Below are 23295 nucleotides of genomic sequence, written 5' to 3'. Positions count from 1 at the left end.
GGGCTAATGTGTCAAAGTTCAAAGTCGTTTAAACTGCAAGGTCTGTGCTTCAAGCTCACCACCTGCTCCTTGGAAACCCTATACAGGATCACTACAAGTCGCAATCAACTCGAATCCACTTAACAACAACAACAACAATTAGTACTATTAGATTTGGTTTCGTTTACATGGTATTTGAAAGCAGAAAACCATAATCTTGCATTTTTCATTTCTTTAGATGTCTACTTCTACAACTTTCCATGGAGCTTTATTGCATATAATTAATTTTTCACCTGAACAGTTTTCTACAAATCTATTTTCTTTTCAACTTGGAATTAAATGAGTGGAAGGAGAATTTCACCTAATCATTACAATTTGACTATGCACTAAAACTGAAGTTTTTTCTTTCTTTTCTGTGATCCTAAACTCTTTCTTTTTCTAATTTAAACGTTCTCCTACATAAAGATGTATCTATATGATTGATTTTAAGTCTACCTATACAAATGCACATTCTCACATAGAATGAGTTTGAGGGCATCCAATTACCAGTCATTTGATTTTGAAAAAACAGAGATGGACAATTGTATTGAAAATTCTGGCTTGAAATTCAGCCTTATTAAATAAATGTCGTGTTGTGCATCATTGGCTTGTCTACATTTTTGTCCATATGTTTGGATGGCGTTTTGCCCACTCATTAGAAGATACGCCAATTTCATGGGGGTAAAAACTGCTCAGCAAAGATAGATCCAGATGGGTTGTCTGAATAATGGCATGAGTACTATCACCTTGAAAAATGCTTCCTCTCTGTGATAGACTTAAAACAGTAGCCTATATTTTCTTAATCTTAGCTACTAGGTGTCAATGGCTACATATATAATCTTTCATCGGCAGATGGGAATACAACCATGGTTTTCATGAACTACTCAGAAGCAAGTTGACACGTAATAAAATGCTAATTTTAAGGAAAGATAAATAACACAAGCCAAACAACACATTAACAAGTCTCTTATGTTTAACGAGTCTTACTATGTTTTATTTGGACAGACAAGAGGCATTACCACAAGTGGACATTTATTTGAATAATTTGTGTGAATCTGTAATGAATTATAAAAGGAACAGAAAAATGAAGATAAGCATCTTTCCATTATGATAATAATGCAATGCCATTGCCAACTTGTCATCCATGTTATTTAATCCAACATTTTCCTCAGAATTACTTTATTAAAACACTGCAAACACTGGAAATGTAATTTCCTAATCTCTCCTGGTTCTAATGAGAGTTCAGGGCTATGTTGAAAGAGAAATTCCTTATTTCTTGTCTTCCTATAGTGAAGGCATTATCTCTGCTTTTTCAAAACAGTATAAAATAATTTGCCTCGGTCTTTTAATATCAAATACTGAACTGAATCATGCCATACTGATGCACATAGGAACCTTTTTTTTTTTTTTCAAAACCAGAATAGTAAAATTCAGTCAAGCCATTCAACATTTAAAAACCTGCCATACATTAGTTTTATGATTTAATTTTCCTTTCTAAACCAAGCCAGAAGGAGTTTTTCAATGTAGTTTATTAAATTAGCTCAAACATGTATAATAGGAGTACTGGTTTGGCGTTGTAGGGTAAGCATGGGACTGCTAACCACAAAATTGGCATTTCAAACCTACCAGCTCTCTTCGAAAACCCTATACAGGGTGGCTATGAGTCGTAACCGATTCTATGGCACTTAACATCAACAATCATGTTTAATAAGTCATTTTATGCTTTTCATGAGTAAAAAGTATACATTTGTTGTTGTTGTTGTTGTGACGTGCCGTCAAGTCAGTTCCGACCCATAGCAGCCCTGTATAGGGTTTCTGAGGAGCAGCTGGTGAGCTTGAGCCATTGACCTTGCAGTTCAAACGGTTTTGCAGTCTGGCGCATTAATCCACAGAGCCACACCAAGACTCCGAAAAGCATACATAGTAGCATGAAAAAACAAGTTTGCTTGTCTTCTCGATTATTGTAAAATCATATTTATTAAAATATCCTACAGCAATAAATAAATAAATAAATAAAATCCTAGAGCATTTAGATATGACCAGTTTGGAACCTGTTTCTCCTGCTTCTTTGAATATCAAAAACAAATACTAAAAAACACAGCAAAAACAGCTTTTTTAAAAAATGGTCCTTATCTTTAAGCTAAATATAAAGTGACTTTTAAAAGTTCATGTGAATAATTGTTATCAGGACTGCTTGTGAGGGTTGGAAATGTAAAGTAGATGTTTTGAAGCAAGGAGGAGAGTGATTAACTTTTCAGTCTAGAAGCGGAGGTCCCTGGGACCATCAAGGGAGAAGAGCGGAGAGTGGGACCCTACCCAGAGAAGCAGTGATACCTGAGATGGATACAGAGATAATGAACTGGAGATGGAGCAGTTGGGGACTTTAGACACAGAGAGGGAAAGGGGCTGTGTTCTGATGACCGGGGTGGGGGCGGGGGGAAGGGGCAAGCTTGTAGTGTATATCCTTTGATTGGTTGATGATGCATGGAGGGGATTGTACCCATGGCAATGAAACAATATACGATTGGATGAATGTAAAACTAATGTTCTCCCATGTAAACTATCACAAAATTCACAATAAAACATTAAAAAAAAACGTTCATGCGAAAATGGAATTAAAAGATACAAATAAAAAATATAGACTTTACTTTTCATTATAAGCTCCATCAATTTTAAGATTATTGTCTGCTATTGATATAGGTATGACAGGTTTGTCACACCTTAAGCAGAAAGTTTGCTCAAATTTAATTTTTCAGTAAGAATTGTGTAAATTGAACAGGGTAAGGTGTCTATGGTGTTTGCTATTGTTTCTGCAGTTAATCATTGGTCCATTTCAATTAGGGCAAGAACATCCCTACTAAAAACAAGTCATACATTTGTAAACTATTTATTTCCTTGAGGTGTTATTCCCATAACCTTTTTGCAAGCCGTCAGTTATTTCACCATTCTTCCAACCAGCTTCACAGTAAATTTGTTGTTTGTTCTGGGTTCAATTTAAGCAAAATTCATGCGGCTATGATATTTTTTTTCACATTATGCATTTTCTATGAACTTCTTGAAGACAAGCAATACAAAACTGTCGTATTACTATGGTAGTAGTTATGCTATGACACATGGTGACCCTGTACAGGGATTCCAAGGCTGTCAGTTTTTATGAGACCAGAAAGCCTCATCTTTCTCCCAAGGGATGACTGGTAGTTTCAAATTGCTGACGTTGAGATTAGCAGCCTTACTCATAACCACTATGTAACCAAAGTTCCTTGTCATATTACTATATGTATCAATATATGTTTTTGTTGTTGTTAAGTGCCATTGAGTCGGTTCTGACTCATAGGACCCTGTATAGGGTTTTTGAGGAGCGGCTAGAGAGTTCAAACCTACCTATCGGTCCTATATATATATATATATATATATATATATATATATATATATATATATATATAGAGAGAGAGAGAGAGAGAGAGAGAGAGAGAGAGAGAGAGAGTCCTGGTGAGGCACTGTAGAATACAGCACTGGACTTCAAAACACAAGGTTGGCATTTCAAACCCACCTGCTACTCCTTTGAAACCCTGTACAGGGTTCCTATGAGTCAGAACTGATACAACGGAACTTAGCAAAAACAACATGGCAAATAATAGTCATTGATGTCAAATTATTAATAAAATATACATATTAAAAGCTTTACATTCATCATATTACTTATACTCATAATTTTTTGACATAGGCTAAAATTTCTATGAGAGTATACAGGAATGTTGCAAAGAGCAAGTGAACCATAAAGAATGAATAGGGATTAGTCCAGCATAAATGAAGAGAAGGGACTATATTTGCTGTAAACATTTATAAAACAATACATTTTGAGAATTGGTTTAATAGAAGGATAACTTATTTTAAATTAATACAGTGATTTATCACATGAATTTAATGAATGTTTGGTCCTCATACAGTAATTGAGAGAACAATCAAGTAAAAATCACAGGCTTTCTTGAAACAATATCTCCTTCAGGTCCTCAAAGTGCAAAACTTAGTTACCACTAAGAAATCATTATGCAACTAGAGTTGATAACAACAGGCCAAGAGCTCCTCTATATTGAACAATCTAATATTTTGTGCTATATCAAATAAATTTTAAATATATTCATTGAAAGGTATTTCTGTTTGAAACTAAGTTAAAAATGTTCATTGAATAGGTTCCTCAAACATGATAAAATCACTCATTTAGTAAATAAACTAATTGGTAAAGCAACTGCTACTGATATTTTCTTAGATATATATATTTTTCAGTTTGTTATTCTGTCAGTTTATGGAATGCCTTTTCTACTATTCCCCGTCTATCTGTGTTCTAAAGTAAAATTTGATTGTATGTTCAAATGGAGAGACAAGAATGGAAATTGAGTAGGTAATATAGAATCTCTCTTGTCTGTTCGTCTATGCTATTCAGCTGATTAATAACTTGTTTGTTTTTTACACTTATTCCCTTTTATATTATCCCAGAAAAATTTTAAAAGCTTTTATTGTGAACTGAGTGATAGTTTACATGGAAGAACATCGGTTTTGCACCAGCCAATGGTATTTTGTTTCATTGCCATGACTGAATAATAGTTTTTAAATGCATCATTTTCCATATGATTATTATTGTTTTTTATTCTAAGAATGCTTTCTAGGCAACTATTCAATTAAAAACATTAGTTTCTTCCCCTGCCCTCTCCCCACCTCCTCCTCTCCAACCCCTTGCCCTGTTTAGGGTAAGTAAAAACAACTCTGCCACTATATAGTAAAATAAGTAAATAGAATTTCAACAGAACTGACATAAATATTCTGTTATTTACCAAAGTTCAACTATCTGTTTACAGGTTAGGGTAACAGGACCATTAAGTAAACCATTTAAATCCTGCAATATAGCCAGTTGCTCCCTAAAGTGTTGCAAAGATATGTTTCATGTGGTGTTTCTAATTATACAACTCTAGTAGTAGCTCCCCCCAACCGCTTTTTGTTGTTAAGTGCTGTTGAGTCAATTCTGACTCATAGCAAACCTATATAGAATTTCTGAGTAGCGGCTGGTGGGTTTTAACCACCGACCTATCAATCAGCAATACAGCACCACACCAGGGATTTTTTTCCCTTGTTGTCGTGGTGGTGTGCCATGAATGGATTACAACCCACAGCAACCCATATAGGATTTCCAAGGAGTGGCTGTTGGGCTTGAACTGCCCACTTTGCTCTCAACAGTCCAGTGCTTATACTATTGTGCCACACCAGGACTTATCAACTATTAATTATCTTGGCTCTACTATCACAATGCTTGTGGGGATATGTGACGATGCTGGACAATTCCTCTCTTCTATCCCAGAGATGTTCCATATGTACAGGAGGAAACCACTGCAAACTCTTCAGACACTTTTTAGTGAAGTTGATCTATTTAAAAATATTTGTAATTATATTCAAATTTCAACTGATGTTCATGAGATTATAAATCATGGCTGAGTTTTAAACATGGATTTTAGAATCAGAAAGACTCCAGTTACATTCCCAATTCATCTACTGACTTGCTGTTTATTATTGAGCAAGTTGCCTAAATTCTCTGACTGTTTTCTCATAATATTGTGATTGTTCTCAATGTTGTTAAGTGCCATTGAGTCAGTAAAGTAATTAAGAAATGAGGGTAATGGTAAACAATAAACTTGTGTATTCAGCATCATAAAAGAAGTTTCAATAATATTTAAAGGATTGATATCTATCAAGTATATCTTCTCACAGGAAAATCTTACACCTATGGAAATTAAACAATGCACTTCAAAGATATTCATAAGCCAATGAAGAAAATACACAAAAGAAAAATTATAAGGGCAATATCAATTGATAAATGGATTAATTCTATTTGCCAGGATATCAAAACCTCAGTAATTCCATATGAAGGGATATGACATATGACACAAGTTTACCATTATCCTCATTTCTTAAAGGGGATTTTAAATATGGTTATCACACTTTATCCATATTATTGCATATTGTATGTGCTGGAAGTGGGTGAATTTTCATTTTAAGGCGAATGTCACCACACAAAGTGCTATATACATCTGAACTCAAAAGTAAAGATAGTAATACAGACCCAGGATCTTGGACTTAGTTCTGGTTTTAGTAACTGAATTAGATGAGACATTGGGTAGTTTCTCTTAGAGTCTATTTCATGCACTTAAAAAAAAATGTTTAAAAGGAAAATGTGTATTCACGCTGAGTAGCAAAAAGGTGGTCCTTATAGAAATTGTGGTTGCCTTTCAAACATTAATTTCCTCTTTCCAGTTGTTTAGCGGGCTTTTAGTTATTCTGATTGGGCTAATTCTGTTAGAATAATTTCATTTCCTTTGCTAGTGGTAGTCCAATGAGAAATTTTTCCATTTCCCAAAGCAAATGGGGTGAACTTTTATTTGTGTTCAATGTGTTTTGAGAAGAAATGATCTCTTTTATAGATTTAAGCACAAAAGTATATCGTTTGTCTTCCTATGAGTATTTATCATGTGGTCTCATGTAATGGAAGATAGTTTTTATACTACTCAAGATATATTAAGTTAAGTGCTGTTGTGTAGGTTCTGACCCATAGTGAACCTGTATGGGGTTTACAAGGAACAGCTGGTGAGCTTGAACCACCGACCTTGTGGTTCAAACAGACCTTATAGTCCAGCGCATTAACCCACAGTGCCACACCAGGACTCATGATAGGAGGAGGAATTATTAATAACTTGTGATAAGCCAATGACACAATCATACTTGCTGAAAATGAAGAGGGCTTGAAGCACTTATTGATGAAGATGGAAGACTACAGTCTTCAATAAGGATTTCACTGCAAAACACACACACAAAACAAACAAACAAACAAACAAACAAACAAAAAACAAATGAACTGATTCTCATTGCTGGACCTTATATTATATATAAATAGTATCACAATAAACAAGAAAAGATAGAAGTTGTCAGGGATTTAATTTTTCTTGGATCCACAAGCAATGCCCATGGAAGCAACTGTCACTGCTATCAAACAACATATTTTGCAGGGAAATTTTTCTGTGAACGATGTCTTTAAATGTTCTAAAGCAAAGATACCACTTTAAAGACTAAGGTGCACTGGACCCCAACCATGGCATTTTCAATTGTCTCATATGCATGAGAAGTAATAGAAAATACCATGTCTTGGGTCAAGCTTTTCTCTATTCTTTTCCAAACATGCCATATTTGATGCACAGTATTAGAGCAACATGAAGCACAGAGCAGATAATTTCTGATGCAAAAAGATTTTATTAAAATCTCATATCTCACAGTGAACACTGTTTTCACTATACTCCTCCTTGAGGCATATTCAGATTAGTGGATATCCTTTCTTTAAATTAATTCTACCCATAACTTTGACCTCAAAAGACTATTTAATACAATCCTTATAAGCTGGCCTGTATCAAATGTAAATTCCAAAGTTTTTTTATTGTCTTTCAGTGAAGGACATGAACACGAGGCAATATAAAACCATCTCTTTGATCCTTTTCTCCATAGCCCTTTCCTGTGTGTGGACAGAGAGTAACATCAAATACTGACAGCAAAAGAGTGCATAAACATAAGTAATCTTGGGCCCAGAGTTAGTTACATAGCCACAGAGGACTTGAGTAGAAAATGAACCATCCAGCTGATAAGAGAGGGCATATGCATAAGAACACGCATGCTTGCAGATAATACCTACATGACCTGGATTCAATGACTGCATGATCAGAGCTCAACTAGAAAGAAGAGGAAAAAAGAGTAATCTAATACAATTTGATGACCTTGACCTACACCTAAGGATGCAGTAGCTCAAAAGAGGGAACAAATCTTTACAGTGAGGCCCATTACACCCCCTCCATACACAGAGTAGACAGGGATGGGTAACTTGGATATTGACTACCCAAAATGTGGGGCTACAAAGGCAAGAAGTGACTGGCTTACAAGCTTTCACGAGGGAGCCTAGATCCAGAGGATATGGAGGAAGGTAGAATCTCCACTGAGTAGTATCCACTCTGTCTGGGTGGGGCTAATGAAAGGAGTTGGGTATAGGTCTCTTGTGGTACAATAGTGAATAATTGTTATCAGAACTCACTGTGAGGGTTGGAAATGTAAAGGTAGACATTTTATAGCAAAAGGAGGGGAGTGATTGACTATGCAGTCCAGGAGCGGAGGTCCCTGGGATAATCAAGGGAGAATAATGGAGTGCAGGACCCTACCCAGAGAAATAGTGATGCCAGAGATGGAGGCAGAGATGATGATGTGGAGCGATGGAGTGGCTGGGGACTCTAGACCCAAAGACGGAGAGGGGCTGTGTGCTGACTACCAGGGGGCAGGCTTGCAGAGTATACCCCTTGGTTGGTTGATTATGCATGGAGGGGATTGTAACCATGGCAATGAAACGATATACGACATGATGAATGTAAACCTAATGTTCTCCCATGTAAACTACCACATAATTCACAATAAAATTTAATTTTTAGTATGTCCCAATCATCTATTTTGTCTACTTTTTTTGTGTAGTTTTCAAAATATTTGGTAGTCTATGTATTCCCTGAAGTACTACCCTCACATTTGTCCCTATTTTTCATTGATGGTCTTCATAATTTTGGGATTCATATTTAGGTCTTTATTCCACGCTGAGTTTTTTTTTTATAAGGCATGAGGTAAAGGTCTTGTTTCAATCTTGCATATAGCTTTCAGGTTCTGGCAGCACCATCTGGTATATTTAGGTACTTTGTCAAAAATCAATTGGCTGTATGTATGTGAATGGGTTAATTCCTGGATTCTCAACTCTATTCCATTGATCAGTGCATTTTTCATTGTACCGGTACCAAGCTCTTTTGACGGCTGTAGTCGTGTAATAAATTTTGAAGTCGGGGAGTGAGAGGTTTACAACCTTATTCTAGTTCTTAAGCATTGCATTGCTTATCCTGGGTCTCTTTCCTTTCCATATAAAATTTGTAATTGTTTTTTCCATCTCTTTGAAGAATGTCATTGGAATCTGGATTGGGATTGCATTATATGTGTAAATTGCTTTGGGCAGTACTGACATTTTCACAATGTTAAGTCTTCCTATCTAGGAGCATGGCATATTCTTCCATTTTTGTAGGTCTCTTTTGGCTTCTTGTAGTAGTGTTCTGTAGTTTTCTTTGTATGGGTCCTTTGTTTCTCTGGTTAAATGTGTTCTTAAATATTTCAAGCTTTGTGCAGCTATTGTAAATGGTATTGCTTTTCTAATGACATTTTCAGCACTGTCATTTTTGGTATAGAGGAATCCAACTGATTTTTTATGTTGAGCTTTTATCCTGCCACTTTACTGAATCTTCCAATGAGGACTAGTAGCTTTTTTTACTAAGTCTTTGGGGTTTTCTATGTGTAGGATCATATTGTCTGCAAATAGAGAGAGTTGTACTTCCTCTTTGCCAATTTGGATGCCTTTAATTTCCCTGTCTTGGCATATAGCTCTAGCTAAGTCTTCCAGCACAATACTGAACAGGAGTGCTGAAAAAGGGCATTCTTGTCTGGTTCCTGTTCGCAGAGGGAAGACTTTCAGTTTCTTTCCATTGAGAGTAATGTAGGCTACTGGTTTTGTATATATGCTCTTAATTATGTTGAGGAATTTCCCTTCAATTCCTACTTTGTCGAGTGCTTTTATCAGTAATGGATGTTGGATTTTGTCAAATGCCTTTTCTACATTGATCAATATGATCATGTGGTTCTTTTCCTTTTTTTTATTTATATGGTGGATAACATTGATCATTTTTCTAATGTTGAACCATCCTTGCATCCCTGATATGAATCCCAATTGATCATGATGTATTATCTTTTTGATGTGTTGCTGGATTCCGTTGGCAAGAATTTTGTTTAGAATTTTTGCATCTATGTTCATGAGGGATATAAGTCTATAATTTTCATTCTTAGTGATGTCCTTCCCTGGTTTTGATATGAAGGTTATGCTTGCTTCATTAAATGTATTAGGAATTTTTCCATCCTTCTCCATTTTCAGGGATAATTTGAGTAGATTTACTGTCAGTTCTTCCCTGAATGTTTGGTAGAACTCACCAGTGATGCCATCTAGGCCCGGACTTCTTTTGTTTGGGAGTTTTTGATGACCTTGTCAGTTTCTTCTTTTGTTAAGGGTCTGTTCAGGTGTTCTACTTTAATCTGTGTAAATTTGGGTAGGTCATGTTTTTCTAAAAATGTATCCATCTCTTATAAGTTTTCAAATTTGTTGGAGCACAACTTTTCTTAGTATTCTGTTACTATCCTTTGATTTTATTTGGTTCTGTTGTGACATTGGCCATGTTGTTTCTAATGTGAGTTATTTGTTTCTTCTCCGTCTTTTTTCTTGTTAGGTTTGCTAGTAGTCTGTCAATTTTGTTAATCCTTTCAAAGAACCAGCTTGTTGTCCTGGTGATTCTTTCTATAGTTTTTCTGTTTTCTATTTCATTTATTTTTGCTCTAATCTTTATTATTTCTTTTCTTTTGGTGGCTGTATGTTCCCTCTGTTGGTCTGTTTCTAATTGTAGATGCAGTGTTAATGTGTTCATTTTGGTTCTTTCTTCTTTTAGAATGTGTGCATTTATTGCAATAAATTGTCCTCTCAGCACTGCTTTCACTGGGTCCCAAAGATTTTGGTATGTTGTGTTTTCATTTTCATTTGTCTCTGGTAGCTTTTTGAGTTCACATTTAATTTCTTCTACTACCCAGTTGCTTTTCCTTGGTCTTCCTATTATTGATTTATAATTTGATAGCATTGTAGTCTGAGAAGATGCCTTATAGTATTTTGATGTTTGTAGATTTATGGAGATTTGTTTTCTGGCCTAACACATGGTCTATTCTGGAGAATGTTCCATGTGCACTGGAAAAGAATGTGTATCTTGCTGTTGTTGGGTTGAATGCTCTGTACACATCTATGAGTTCCAGTTGGCTGCTTGTGTTGTTTAGTTCTTCTGCGTATTTGTCAAGTTTCTTTTTCATTGTTTTATCCATTTTTTGAATGTAGAGTATTAAAATAGTCCATGATTTTTGTAGATCCTTCTATTTCTTTCTTCAAATCTATTAGAATTGGCTTTATATATTTTGGAGCTCTTTCATTGGGAGCCTAAATATTTATTATGCTATGTCATCTTCTCTAATAATGTCCATCTTTATCTCTTATGCTGGTTTTTGCCTTAAAGTTTATTTTATCATAGATTAGTACTGCCACGCCTGTTCATTTTTCATTGCAAGTAGCTTAGTATATTTTTTTCATCCTTTGACTTTTAATCTGTTTTTGTCTCTGTGTATTAGATGTGTCTCTTGCAGACAGCATATTGAAGGATCTTGTTTTCTTATCCATCTGCCACCCTCCATCTCTTAACTGATGCATTTAATCCATTTACATCCAGTGTAATTATTGATAGGTATGGATTAATTGCTGCCATTATAGTTGGGTTTTCTTTTGTGTGTGGTGTTGCTGCTTTCTTTGTTCTGTGTGTCTTCCTTTGTTGAGTTCATGCTTTATGTGTTCTTTCTTGTGAGTTTCCTCAGAGTTTTAATGTTTCCATGTCTTTGGATTTTCATTTTCTTGGGATGTTGTGAAGTGTTAATTTTTCTTTGAGTCTACCTTATATTCCACTATATTTTCCCTCCGTTTTGTGCAGTCTATTTTATCCTGCATTATTCCTGACCTTCAGACCATCTGGAGCTCAGTTCCTATGTGTTTACCTTCTTTTACATTTTTTGATCCTAGACTGACCTCCAAGATTCTCTGAATTTGTTCTTATAGTTTTTTTGTTGTTGTTGTTTGTTTGTTTTCTTTTCTCAACTATTCCTTCTGTTGTTTTAGTTCTGGGAGGTGCTGCCACATATGCCAATCTCTGGTTGTTGCTTGTTCTTGTTGGTTCTTACTCCACAGAACTACCTTTAGGATGTTTTGTACCACAGGGTTGGCTTTGGAAAAATCCCTTGTTGCTAGGTGCCATTGAGTTGGTACCGACTCACAGCAGAACAAATCACTGCCCGATCCTGGGCCAACCTCACTACTGTTGCCACACTTGAGTCCATCGATGCTGACATATGGCCAATCCATCTTGTTGGGGGTCTTCTTCTTTTTCTCTGACCCTCCACCTTACCAAACATGATATCCTTTTCCAGCGACTGGGCCCTACTGACAATATGCCTGAAGTATGAGAGACAAAGTTTAGCCATTCTGGCCTCCAAGGAGCACTCTGGCTGCACTTGTTCCAAAATGGATCTATTGGTTCTTTTGGCAGTCATGGCACTTTCAATATTCACCTTCAACACTATAACTCAAAAGCATCAATTCTTCTACAGTCTTCCATATTCACTGTCCAGCTTTTGCACGCATATAAGGTTATTGAAAATACCATGGCTTGGGTCAGGTGCACCATAGTCCTCAAGCTGACATCTTTGCTCTTCAACACTTTAAAAAGGTCTTGTGCAACAGATTTGCCTAATAGAATATGTCATTTGATTTCTTGACTGCTGCTTTCGTGAGTGGTTGATCCAAGAAGAATGAAGTCTTTGACAATTTCAATCTTTTCTCCGTTGATAAGAATGATGTTTATTGGTCCAGTGGTGAGGATTTTTGTTTTCTTTACATTGAGACATGATTGAAACTGAAGGCTGTGCTCTTTGATCTTCATCAGTAAATGTTTTCAGTACTCTTCACTTTCAGCAAGCAAGGTTGTATCATCTGCATACCACAGGTTTTTAATGAGTCTTCTTCCAATCCTGATGCCACGTTTTTCTTCATATAAGCCAGCTTCTCAGATTATTTGCTCAGCATACAGGTTGAATAAGTATGGTGCAAAAATACAACCCTGTCGCACATCTTTCTTATTTTTAAACACTGAATTTTAATTCAGTGTTCCCATGTTCTATTTGAACAACTGCCTCTTAGTCCATGTACAGATTCCTCATGAGCACAGTTAAGTGTTCCGGAATATTCATAATTCACAATGTTATCCATAGCTTGTCATGATCCACATAAATGAAAGCCTTTGCGTAATCAGTAAAGCACAGGTGAACATCTTTCTGATATTCTCTGCTTTCAGCCCAGATCCTTCGGACATCAGCAATGATATCCTTTATTCCACGACATCTTCTGAATCTGGCTTGAACCTCTGGAAGTTCTCTGTCAATGCATGCTTGCAGCCGTTTCTGTATTACCTTTAGTAAAATTTTACTTGCATGGGATATCAAAGAGATTGTCCGATGATTTCAGTATTCCTTTGGGTCGCCTCTCTTTGGAATGCTTTCAATCAGTCGTCTTCCAAATTTCTTGGTAGTGATGAGTGAGTGCCCCCTGTATTTCCTCATTTTCTTGAAAAATGTTAATTTTTATTCCATCAATTTCTGGTGCCTTGTGCTAGGCCAATTCCTTCATTTCACCTTGGACTTCCTCCTTAAGTATCATTGGCTCTTGATCATATGCTACCCATTGAAACGGTTGAACATAAACTATTTCCTTTTGATACAGTGACTTTGTGTATTGCTTACAACTTCTTTTTATGCTTTCTGCATCATTCAATAATTTGCCCAGATAATCTTTCGATAACGAAAGTCGAGGCTTGAATTTTTTTCTTCAGTTCCCCCAGCTTGAGAAATGCTGAGAGTGTTTTTCCTGTTTGGTTTTCTGATTCCAGATCTTTGCACATTTTGTTGTAATATTTGGCTTTATCTTCTGGAGCTGATCTTTAAAATGTTGTGTTCAGCTCTTGTATTTCCTCATTTCTTCCATTTGCTTTAGCATCTCTACACTAGAGAGCAAGTTTCAGTGTCTCTTCTGACATTCATTTTGACATTTTCTTTCTTTTTTGTCTTCTTAATGACCTTTTGTTTTCTTCATGTATAATGTTCTTATCCCACAACTCTTCTGGTCTTCGGTATTTAGTGTTTAATGCATCAAATGTGTACTTCAGATTATTTCTAAATTCAGATGGGATATATTCAAGGTCATATTATGGACTTGTTTTCATTTTCTTCAGCTTCAGGTTGAATTTGCATGTGAGAGTAATTGATGGTCGGTTCCACAGTCTGCCCTGACCTTGTTTTGACTGATGATATGGAGCTTTTCCATCGTCTTTTCTACAGATGTAGTCTATTTTATTTCTATATATTCCATCTGGTTAAGTCCATGTGTATAGTTGTCTCTTATGCTGTGTAAAGAAGGTATTTGAAATGAACAAATCATTGATTTTTCAGAATTTTATCATGCAGGAAAAATCCCTTAGCTTCTGTTTATCCTGGAATATTTTGATTACACCATCGTATTTGATTGATAGCTTTGCTTGATAAAGGCTTCTTGGTTGACAGTGTTTTCTTTCAAGGTTTTATATATGTCTGCCCATTGCCTTCTTGCTTGCATGGTTTCTCCTGGTAGACCCCAGCTTAATCTGACTTGCTTTCCTTTGTATGCAACAATTCACTTTTCCTTAGCTGCTTTCAGGATTGTAGCCTCATCTTTGCTATTGGAGCGGTTCTTTGAGCCTCTTGAATGTTTATCTTTTTAGTTTTCAGGATGTTAGAGAAATTTTCTTCCAGTAGTTCTTCAACTATTTCCTCTATGGAGTTGTGTGATTCTTCCTGTTCTGGAAAGTCAATAATTCTAAAGTTATTCCTCTTCATGTTGTCCAACGTGACTCTTAGACTTTCTTCAGTTTTTTTTAAATCATTTTTTCTGTTTGCTCGTTTGTCTTAGTGGTATTGAAAGATTTGTCTTCCAGCTCACTAGTTTTGTCTTCCATCTCTTCCATTATACTCCTTTGCCCTTTCAGTGTATTGTCTATTTTGGATATTCTATTATTGAACATTTAGAAGTCTCTGTAGGTTTTTAATTGTTTCCAATGCTGTATTTATCATATTTGATTGTTCTTGTCGTGCTTTCCTGACTTCTTCCTTATTTTTATCAACTCCATTGTAAAGTGTTTTTAAAACATTTTATAATAATGTTTCTGAATTCTTCTCAGGCGTTTACAAGGCCTTCCCTCCTTCCAGATTGTAGTCCAGGTCTATTTCTAGATCTTTTGTCTCTGGCGTTTTATATTCTTTCTGGATATGTGCTGATATGGTCATCTGCTTTTGCTTCTTGGATATGTTTAGTGTTTATCTGTGGCTTTAATACTTAATTGAATGTGTGTTTTGGTATTTTTTATGCTTTCTGATAGCTTCCAGTTATCAGTACCAACTCGATCGCACATAGCAGCAGCAGCAGCAGCAGCAGCAACCTTATAATTCTAATAGTGCAATTAAATGAGTTAATGCATATATCACATTGAAATCATGCCTGGAACATAGTGAACACTTGATAAATACTAGTTTGTATTGATAATGTAGCATCCTTAATTAGAACTGGAAACCTTAAAATGAAACCCACAGCTATTCAGTCGATTCTGACTTACAGAGACCTTATAGTACAGAATGGAATTGCTCCATAAGGTTTCCAAGTTTCCAAGACTATAAATCTTTATGGAAGCTTACTATTACATCTTTCTCCTGCAGAGTTGTTTTTGGGTTAGAACTGTTAATAGTAATGCACTTAACAACTGTATCACCAGTGTTTCTTTAAAATTGGAATTTTTCATGTTTTATTTTGCCTTTTCCTTGTCTGCAATACTTACCAAATCCTGAAGGACTTCACTATGTCATTACTCTCTGTTTCAGCCTATAACACCTGGCTCCTACCCCTAACACCAAACATGCACACTAAGCATAAGGCCTGCCACTTACTGAGTGGTCTGTGAGGAAGAAAGCATGGAATGGATAAGGTTAAAAGCTCTTTAATAACAGAATTTCGGGCAGTAGTCTTCCTGAAGATTCTCCATTGTAGCTTCCAGTCTCCATAGTCTCTTTGTTTCTCTGAGGTCAAATAAAAAGATAGACATTCTTTTTGTCTTGGGCCTCCAAGTACAGCAAACGGTTTTAAGTTCCCAGCATGATTCAGGAGAGGTTTCTTTGGCACACCATCTGTACACTTCTCATTCCTTACATCTCACTTTCTCATTCTACTTTATTGATCACTTTCTACCTTAAAAAGATTTGTTATGGAAGTCGACTTCTAAGCAAATTTGACAGAGTGCTTCAGACCTCTGGCCCTAACTGATTCTGGTTTAAAGGACTATATTTCATTCTTTCTTAAGCTAAAAATTTGAAAACAACTGAATCACACAAAACAGCATTTCTGCTAGGTTTCACCATGCTTACCTCACAGTCAACCTGAGTCAAGCCAAGGACCTTTTTAACCACAGGAATGGTCTTTTAAAGTTTCCCTAATTGGTGCAGTACAGTCAAGTAAGTTCTGTTTTCCAATAAATTAAAATGTAAAATGTGCTAGCAAGAATGATAATTAAAACAAAGATGTGTATTTAATTAAATGCTGCTACTAGATGTTGTCAATAAACAGATTCAGAACCTAGATAATTTTATGGTTCATTAGATAAATAAAAATAATATCCTATCTTTGGATGAAATCATCAGAAAAGTTCATCTGGGAGGTGTTTTTTTTTTGGTAATATTTGTGAGAAATTTCATAAAAATGGACCTGGTTAATATTTGATGAAACACATGTTTCTATAATGTTACCATGAAACTAGCAGTTCTTTAGACTGAATCTTCTTTTCAAGTGGTTAGTAATTTAAATATTGTTGCTTTTAGGTTCTGTCAAGTTGATTCTGACCTATGCACAACAGAAGGAAACACTGCCCAATCCTGCCCCATTTTCACAATTGTTATGTTTGAACCCATTGTTGGTGCCACTGTATCAATGGATGTCATTGGAGATCTTCTTATTTTTCTGTCTTGCTCCACTTAACCGGTTCCTGCCAATGTCTTGCTACAATTTTTTTTTTTTTAATTTCTTTTCTGTAAAAGTTTACTTATATGTTATATAAATAATATTGTCCAATGATTTCCACATTCCATTGGGTCACCTCTCTTTGGAATGGGCACAAATGTGGATCTCTTTAATAGGTGGTAGGTAGCTGTCTTCCAAATTTCTTAGCATATATAAGTGAGTGCTTCCAACATTACATCAGAATATTGAAACATTGAAATTTATATTCTGTTAATTCCTGGAGCCTTGCTTTTCATTAATGCCTTCAGTGTAACTTGGATTTATTCCTTCAGTATCGCTGATTATGAATCATATGCTACCTCTTTAAATGGTTGAACATCTACAAATTCTTTTTGGTTCAATGTCTGCCTATTCCTCCCATCTTCTTTTGAAACCTCCTGAATCATTCAATATTTTGCCCATGTTGCTTTTGCTGTTGTTAAGGCTCATTGATTCAGTTAGGGTCCTTACTGACCCTGATTAGGGTTTCTGAGGAGAGACTGGTAGGTTTAAACTACCAACAGTGAAGTTAGCAGTCCAGTGCTTATCCTATGGGGCCACACCAGGACTCTTTTCATTATAAAACTTGACTTTATTTTCTCGAAATGCACTTTGAAATTTTCTGTTCAGGGCTTTTACTTTATTGTTTCTTCCAGTCTCTTTAGCTTTGCTATGTTAAAGAGCAAATTTCAGAGTCTTCTCTGACATCCATTTTAGTCTTTTCTCTCTTTCCTGTTGTTTTAATTACCTATTGCTTTATTCATGGATAATGTTCTTGATGTTGTCAAACCACTCCACGGGTCTTCAGTCATTAGTGTATAACGCATCAAATCTGCTTTTGAAATGGTTTCTAAATTCATGAGGAATATATTAAAGGTAATATTTGGGCTTTTGTGGACTTGTTTTAATTTTCTTCAACTTCAGTCTGAACTCGCATAGCAGCAATTGATAGTCTGTTCCACAGTCTCCCTCTGGCCTTGTTTTGGCTGATAATATTTTCTCCATCTTTTCCCACAGATGTAGTCACTTTTACTCTTGTATATTTCATGTGGTGAGATCCATGTGTATCATTGACATCTATGTTGTTATCAATCCCATAATTTCTAACTACAGATTCTTCCTCTTGGTATTCAACTTTTGCAATCCAATCACCAGCAATTATCAATGCATCTTTATTGCATGTTAGATCGATTTCACTTATCAGAATAAGAAGCAGCAGTATTATTTACAATTCAGAGTAGAATGCTACCAGTGATTCTCATTTAAACTTTTCTAAGAACAAACATTTTGACCTTTCTGAACTCCCCTGCCTTTTGGGAGAATCAAATGTTTATCTCAGAAATTATTGGGACTGTACAGGAAAGTAGCCACTCAATACTTCTTGCAGATCAAAGCAAAAAAGCATTATAATGTGCTGGGAGTCAGATCTCAATTATAACTGATAAATAACGGGGTCATGTCATTTAATTTCACCATAAGTTGAGGCTAACAAAATACTTTTATTATTCTCAAAGGGTTTTTGGTAGTCTCAAATGAGAAAAAGGATATATAAATACTGTGGGAAATGGAGTTATAAAATATCACTCTTATTATTTATAAGTTCTAATAACATCATTATTACTGTTATTTGACAATTATACAGTTGACATGTATCCAGTACTTTGAATAGTGCTATATGGAATATGTTTATAGGTAATGATTTATTTTAAAGTTAAATAATTAACATAAGACAATTTTGACAATGAGCAAAAGATACAATGAGCAAAAGATACAATGAGCAAAATATTGATATTGTTCTGTAGTTATAAATAGGTTGAGCTTTTAGTTCTCCGACAGTTCAAATTTGCTATCGTTACCACTCCCTGTTCTTTGTTTTCCAACTGGTACATTACATGAAAGATTAACAAAAAGTAGACACAATGCTATTCTAACTACAGGATGCTTTGAGTACTGCACACATGTTCCCAAACTGCCTTGTTTGTCAGATTCTTATACCTTCTTCATGCAAGGCAAATGGAACTTGAATGCATAATCAGTTACCTATTTTGAACACTGTATTTTCACTAGTGAATACATTTTTCTTATATCCCTTATGGATAATTAAGAAATCATGTGGCTTATATTTTAATTTTGATATTTGAGGCTCCAAGGGATCCTATCTGGAGTATTGAATCCTAATTAGCATATTGCTAAGATGTAACCCAAGTCCCTGATTGGTGAAAGCCAAAAGGTTGGTGGTATAAGTCCAACCAGAAGTGCTTCAGAAAATCTCCAGGTGATCTACTTCTGGAGTAGAAGTCACTGAAAATCCTGTGCAGGACATGAAGTCACTGTGTGTAGGAAACAGATCAATAGCAATTAGTTGTGATGTAGATTGTTGTTGTTAAGTGCTATAGAGTCTGTTCCAACACATATCAACCCTATATAGGGCTTCTGAGGATGTAAATCTTTGCAGAAGCAGAAATCCTCATCTTTCTACCCTGAAGCAGCTGGTGAGTTCAAATCATAGACCTTGTGGTTGAAGTCTAGTGTTTATCTTTGTGATTGAAGTCTAATGCTTAACTACCACATTTCCATGATACAGATTTGTTATTGTTGGTAAGTGCTATCGAGTAGATTCCAACTCATAGTGACTCTGTTTAGTGTTTCTGAGGAGTGGGTTGTGGATTTGAACCTCTGACTTTTCAGATAGTAGTCCAGTGCTTATCCTATAGTACCACACCAGGATTAGAGTTTATAAAATTACCATGCAAACAATATAATAAGCATACCATTTTATCATCATATGGGAAAATAATCTATTCTATTCTGCGTTCTCTTATAAAGCCTCACAAGAGGATTTCTTTATTTAAAAAAAAAAAAAGTTGTTAAAAAACACTTAAGACATTTTAAGACAACATAATTAATTTTAACAACTATTTCCTGAGTATTTACTATGTACCAAGCAATATGATACATCTTGGGAAGATAAAAACGAGGCATGATTCAAGTTTTTGCAATCTAATAGAGGAGCAAGTGTTCAATTAATAAGCAGAAAGAGAAATATAATGTAATATTTACTATGAAGAATAAAACAAAGTGCTGTGAGATCTTTTAAGAAATATCATAAAGCATTATTCAGGAAAAATTTCTGGGAGGAGGTAAAAGTCATATTATGAATTAGACTTACAAATATTGAGTGATCATAGTCAATTTTTTTTATTTTTCTTTGAATATTTGTACAATATGTCTTAAAGAGCATAAATATTTCTTATAGGGAAAATAACTTTCTGTGCCATTGGATGGTTTGGCTTATAAAGCACTTAACAGCTGATTGTCCTAGAGAATAAAAGCACTTCTACTGAGTCAGTATATTACTTCAGCTCTCCTGAGATAACCTGTTTGTTACCTGAACAATTCAAGATGCAGTCACTTTTTCATTACTCTAGCCCCTACAAAAAGAAAACATTAGGATTTCCAATGCAGTCCTGGTGTGGTGCTGTAGGTTAAGCACTGGGCAGAAATGTTGGTTTGAACTGCAAGGTTGGCAAATCAAACTCACCAGATGCTCCTTGGAAATCCTATGTAGGGTCACTATGAGTTGGACCCAAGTCAATAACACTTAATAGCAACAACATATTGTAAATTTAAACAGAAAATATCAATGAGACTTTATACTATAGAAAATAGTTTTAAATTTTTCACTTAGTTGCTAAGATATCATTTCATACACTTTAATTAATTTAAACTTCTAAGATTCCAGAAAACAGGGTCTGATTTTTATAGGTGTTACTCTGTGTGTGTATATATATATATTCAGTTAAATGATACAGAAAATATGTGAACACAGAGATTGTACATTTCATCTTTCAATATTAATCACTGTACTCGTAGTATATCATAAAACATTTGTAGTCTTACAAAACATGCTCCTGCCACCATAATCTCCTTAAAATTCCAGTTAAAGCTTGATTCTTCTAGAACGTCCTACCTATTAATACCATGCCCATAAAATGATGCATTTACTTCATGTATCTTCTTTGCTTGTGTGTCTCATGTAACAATAATAGCTTTTATTAGTTAATAGTCTAATCTGAGCCATATGTTTCTCTTTTTCTCTATACATGAGATATAGACATTCATTAAGAACTCACAAGGACCTCTTGAGATAGTCTCCATTGTAATTCCCAATTTACAAGTGAGTAAACTGGGGCACAAAGAGATGACATAATTTCGCCAATAAGTAAGAATCATCAAATAGAGAAACAGGGATATAAATATGGACAATCTAGCTTCAGAGTAACATCATTCCTATCCATTTTGTTACATAATTTCTGTGAATTTTTACTTTGATTTCATTAAATTTTGTTGTGTATATATTCTTTAATTTTTTGTTCAGGTTGCAGGCTTCAATTCAAGTTTTTTAAATATATATTTATTTTTTGTGTGTGGCTACTGTATAGCATTCTACACATGGTAGGAATTTAACAAGTGACTGAAAGAGAATGGTAACTCCTTCAACACCAAGACTATAATTTTGCAATCTTTTCTAGAGCACAGAAAATGGTTTGGTAAGCTCCTTTTCCTTTTAAGTTAAAGCTCTCATGGCATGGAATATTTTATATTAATGTGAGTAAATCATGTTTTTTGTATATTAAATTTGTTTTTCATGACTAAGGTTATTGAAATTATATCCCATCAATGCAAACGATTTGAGCTGATCCATCTATAACTTTTCCACCTACAATCATTACAAAACACTAATCTGTAAGTCAGTTTAAGAGTTTAGAGTGGCGGGAGGCAGGGTTTGATGGCAGCTAAGGTGGAGGTGCAGTGAAGTTCGCTGTCAGTGATACCACAGAATACAAGGCAAAGCAGATCCAGGGCAGAGCTCTAAAACTCGGAACCACAGAGATAGGAATATTCAAATGGCTATGGAACTAGCAGCAAAAGTAAGAAAGCTCATACTTTTGATTCTGTCAGACTCAGCGGCCTAAGCCAACAACATGGGCGAAACCAAACAGAAAGACCAAGAAGGGGAGCAGACACTCCACAGAAAAATGTCAGGGGAACCTCAGAGCAAAGGTAGACAACACACTTTGTTGGTTTTGTTTTGTTCTGATTTTTTTATTTATTTTTTTGGTTCCTGTTCATTGCCTCCCCCCACCCAACTGTTTGCATACCTCCATTCTGGTGACAAGAGGGGGTGCCTGAGCAAGTGAAAACCCCCCAACCTCACCACTGGTTGGTTCTTCTGCCACACAAGCACACAGATACTCTAAGCTCAAGAGCTGGCCCTGAATTGCTTGTTTTTTCTTTTTTTTTATTTTAACAAAGGAAAGGCCAGGACAAGGGTGTAGAGAGGGAAAGAGAGTTTAAAAACAAAACAGGCCGAAAATTGAATTAAATCCTGAGGTACACCATAACAACCAACAGTGGCATCTTGAAATCTCTCAGGCAGTTTGAAGGCAAGAAGCTGAAGGGAGAACATTAAAGTCATACTCATATTAGGCTACAGATGTTTTTTTTTTCCTTCTCTCCCTCCTCTCCCTTTTCTGTCATTGTAGACTGCACTATTCAGTCTAGTTTTGTCTTCTTGTTGTTGTTGTTGCTTTTTTTGGCATTTATTTTTCTTTTCTTTCTTCTTCTTTTTTTTTTTTATCGTGCTGTTTTGCTGTTTTATGCTCCCCTTCTACCTTTGGGGGACTCTTTATCTCCCTATATTACCCAAGAACAACCAGAAACTGCTGCCATATAGTCAAGCTACAATCACATTCTATAACACACCCAAACCCAGGAAAGAACCAATACCAACTACCATTATCAGGGAGGCAGACAACACATAAGAAAGTTACTTTGAGTTAAGCAATAAAAAGAGTGAAAAGGGAAGCCCACATCCTGATCACATCTACCTGCAAGCAATCAGAAAGCATAAAAAATACCAAAACACATGCTCAATTAACTACTAAGGCCACAGAAAAAAACACTAAACATGTCCAAGAAGCAAAAGCAGATGACCATATAAGCACATATACAGAAACGAGATAAGATTTCCAAGAAAAATGACCTACAGGGAGACCTGGACTCCATTAGAAATGCCTGAGAAGAAATTTAGAAAAAATGATTATAAAGTGGTTGAAAACACTTTACAAGGGAGTTGAGAAAAACAAGGAAGAAGTCAGGAAAGTGTTACAGGAACAATCAAATAAGATAGATACAGCATTGGAAACAATTCAAACCTACAGAAAGAGGTCCAAACAATCAATAATAGAATATCAGAAATAGACAATACATGAAAAGGCAAAGGAGTAGAATAGAAGAGATGGAAGGCAGAACCAGTGAGCAGGAAGACAAATCTCTCAATACCATTAAGATAGAAGAACAAATACAAAAAAGGATAAAAAATATGAAGAAGGTCTAAGATTCATGTTGGACAA

Source organism: Chrysochloris asiatica, unplaced genomic scaffold (assembly GCF_000296735.1).
Source record: "Chrysochloris asiatica unplaced genomic scaffold, ChrAsi1.0 scaffold00255, whole genome shotgun sequence".
Taxonomy (NCBI): domain Eukaryota; kingdom Metazoa; phylum Chordata; class Mammalia; order Afrosoricida; family Chrysochloridae; genus Chrysochloris; species Chrysochloris asiatica.
The sequence above is the reverse complement of the archived record's forward strand: the minus strand, read 5'-3'. Positions refer to the sequence as shown.